General features: G+C 42.3%; 1 long non-coding RNA gene across 1 annotated transcript in view; it reads right to left on the bottom strand.

Moving 5' to 3' along the window:
- Window positions 1-1,233: 1,233 nt before the first annotated feature.
- LOC115947856 overlaps window positions 1,234-3,874 on the bottom strand; it is a 9,119-nt gene continuing 6,478 nt past the window's right edge. The window contains exon 3 of the long non-coding RNA XR_004081702.1: window positions 1,234-1,366. This is a non-coding gene — a long non-coding RNA (uncharacterized LOC115947856). The remainder of the gene's footprint in view (window positions 1,367-3,874) is intronic.

Consider the following 3,874-nt stretch of genomic DNA (forward strand, 5'->3'; position numbering starts at 1 on the left):
TTGTGACTATTTGTCACAGCAAGGCCAGCCTTAATTTTTTTTTCCTGGTTTTATTTTTGCTTACCTCTCTGCCGGTTTCAGGCTTTATTACCTTCAGTTGTTTGCCTGAATAGCAACTTCATACACAGAAAAGACAGCTAATAAGCAGTGACCATCACTAATGGGGGGCAAACACTAAGGAATTTCATTCTTGATGATTAACCATCAAGTACATGGTGGTTTTGTCACCCTCATGCTCATGTCAGACTGTATGAATCTGACCTGCTAGGGTAGGGCAGGTGAAAATTAGTGAGCATGAAGCAGCCTGCATATGGGCCAGGTTCTCAAGGAAACTGTCTCTCCAGCCCATTGTCCACTGGCCCACTGCCACCCTTGCAGCTCTCATTACCCACTGACCTACTGCCCCTCTTGCAGCTCTCACTGCCCACTCCATTGCCTCCAGGAGTCAAAAAACAACATGGGGAATGTCTATGGATGTTTTCAAGCCCTGCTGCTTCAGCTCCCAAGAATGCTGGTGTTGGAGAAGGTGAGGACTTGGGTTTGGAGAGGAGAAGCCACAGGTGCAGCAGTAGTTTTTATTTCTGTATTGATTAGAGGACCAACTTCAATATGTAGAAGTAATAATAGATATAGACATAGTTGCTGCCAGCTGTGGAAATCTCCTTACGTAGCTGGAGATTATGTAGTAGGGCTGGAAATGAAAGAGGAACCTGATTTATTCTCACTGTTCATTACTGCAATTCAGAGCAATTTATTTAAGGTCACTATCTCCCATTCTAAGGGAAAATGGAAACATTAATCTTCATATACTGTATCTTGGAAACCAGTGTTCTGGATAATTAGTTTGCTATCCTCTTTGTATGTGCAGTCTTTTCATATTCAGCAAGAAGGATAGTAGTCTAATCATCTGTGCTGTACATATGGGCTTGAGTACACACAACAGTTTAAACAAACAGGAGATGATTGCTGTCTTCACATTGACGATACGTTCAGTATGCTTTTAGGGTCAGCTTTTATTTATTTCAAATACTGCTTCCATTATTAGGTCTAAATCCACAACAGTACAACAGGAAACTCACATCTCTTGCTTGGGTTGTCCAGAAGTGCTTGTGGTAAGACTAAGATGGAGATGAGTATAGGCCATTCTCTAAATATTTGCCTTTTAGGACAGATTTTGATGTCCCTGTTAGTCAGGGCACCTCTAGCTTACCTGTCCAATGCGCTTCCCTTGTGGTGCATTTCAATGTGCAGCTACATTTTGACTACGGTGTGCATGTCCCATGTCCCATGATCCTGAAGACCTAATCTTTGCTTTATGAGGGCATTTAGATTCACCAAGCAGGAGCCCATCCTTCTCTACGTGGAACTGAAATAAACACCACCAGAGAAAGCGAGGTAAGTGAAAAGCACGGACTTCTGACTTCTTTTTGTCACTGTGAAAATATCCATCCTTTTAGACAATACCAAACTGTGTGACCTCTCCCACTGCCAAAGAATCATAGAGAAGAAAAGATGTCCCACAATACCAAGAAAGACTAAAAGCTCAGGTTTTGCCTGTTCTGGTGAATCTAGAGGATGTCACCAATATTTTCAATATGATGTATAGAGAGATTTTTCCTCCTTTACACTACTCGGAATTTCTTTTCTGCCTTAGAGGTCAGACTAGAAGCAATAGATTTTGCTCTGCTGGAGATGGTGATAAGTGAGGTAGAAGTCAAGCCACCCAAGGACAGAGACACGTCCATCTTAATGATGTTACATGCATGTTAATTCCTGATATCCTAAGTAGCTGCTAAATAATCACATGATGCTTCAACAGCATTAGTGAATAATATTTAAAGGACACTGAAGAGACAAATAAGGTGCAGGTGGTAGATAAGAGAACCAGTTAATGGCACAATTCCTGGACAGTCTTCATATGCTCTTTATAAACAAGTTTATAAAGTTTGCCTGAGCCAAATGAACTGGGGCATTTGCAAGACCAGGTCATCCTGCAGGTCACATTTCACTTTTTAACCTTTGCCCTGCTGGTAAGCCAGTGTCATGCAGGGATCACACCTCACTTGCACCTTGGTAGAGCCCTGCAGTTGTGGTTTTCCTCTGGGCTCTGAAAGAGAGCCACCTTTCAGTGCTTCATCCCTCCCTACTGGCTGCTCTTGCATGGTTTGTGGTTTATTCTCTAAATGTCTGTGAGAAGATTAATAGTGTTACTGCTAATGGGCTCCTGGTAGTAACTCAATATCCACAAGAGCTCTCAGGGACAGCTTTTCTCACACCCACATGCTCAATCTAGAGATGCCAGAGAGAGGAGAAGGTAACAAGGAGGCAACCCCCATCCCTGACCTGCCTGTGCCCCTCTGCTTGCAGGCACATACACACATACATGCACAAGCCATGGCCACCCTATATCCTTCCACCAGCCTGCTTGCTTCCTCACCTTTTATGCTCTCCAGCCTTGTACGAAGCAGCCATGCAGACAGGATCTCTAATATCATGGTTTCAAGGAGGGGTCCCCGTGGGCAGCCAGCATTCATAACAACACAGAATTAACTGCTCCCAGTCATCATAAGCAGAATCATTATGTGTATCCCTTATCCAAATATTAAGAAAAGGCTGAATTTAGAGCAACACTTGGTAAGCTTAAATAAAACTTCTGTGGACAGCAGTGGTCCCAGGACTTGTGTAGATTAGGACTGCTAGAGAATCCCAGGAGACCCTGACAGATACAGTAAGTAGAGTCTGAATCAATTTAGAATTAGTCTTTGTCCTCTCTTAAGTTTTAAGTATAGTGAGGAAAAAGCACTCATATTCCACTTTTGGACAACAGAAGTGAAAGTCTGTGCCTGGCCTGCCCTTAGATTTTCCTGCACAGAGTTACTACCCACAAAAAATAAAATCTGGGTCAGTGTTTTTTTCTATGTCTGATAGTACCCACTTGTCTTGTGCAAAGCAGACCAGGGAAACAGCAGCAAACAGACTATAAAGCTGACATCTATCCTCATTGGCTGCTGACTTATATGGAGGATCAGTGATTGGTACCAGCTGGAGATTTGGCCACTGGTCTGCTTTGTGTAGCACTTCAGAGATTAACTTCTGGATCAACCAAAGTGACTTCTAAAGTCATATCTGTTTTGTTAGATATAACTGCTGGCTGAAGAAAAAGAAAATGAAGAAACATTTCTTGGAACATAAAAATGCTTTGTTTAGAGTTTGGACTTTGAATCACATGAACATGCAAAATCTTCATGCAAGTAAGAATTTTACAAGCTTTGCATTTGTCTCTAATCCAAGCTCTGAATGTTGTTGAGATGGAATTTCAAGCCAGACCTCCTGCATCCAAGAATTCTATTTAATTCCTGGCTCAGGATGGACAGACTAAGAGTGCTTTCTCCTTACCATCTCTCTGACTGGCAGCTGAAAACACAAGAGAAATGTTATTTTATGCCAGTTGACAAGAGTTGTGTCTTGTGCCATTTTATGTTTTAGGTTGGGTTGGGTTTGGGTTTGTTTTTTTTCTCCTTGATAAATCAAAAAGGATCACCCAAGCAAGATGATCCAGAAAGAAATTAATTTTTAAAATAACTTTTCAGTGAAGCAGGTTCCTATAGGGTAGCATCAGGACGTGTAACAGTGAGCCATTTAGCAGCAAACATGGAGAAAAGCTGCAGGGAACCAGAAGCAGGTCCAAGGGCAGCATTTCTCCCTTGCACTCTGCTTCTGCAGTACTTCTCTGTGGCCAAAAATCAGACAGCATCGGCCCTCATGTGCCCTATCCAGATGTAGCTCCCTGTCACAGTACTCTTAAGTTTTTCACCAAACATACCTTTGACATGCTTGCCGGTTTTTTGGTTGAAAGAACTTTGAGATAATAGCC

This window comes from Geospiza fortis, unplaced genomic scaffold, assembly GCF_000277835.1.
Source record: "Geospiza fortis unplaced genomic scaffold, GeoFor_1.0 scaffold12, whole genome shotgun sequence".
NCBI classification, from domain to species: domain Eukaryota; kingdom Metazoa; phylum Chordata; class Aves; order Passeriformes; family Thraupidae; genus Geospiza; species Geospiza fortis.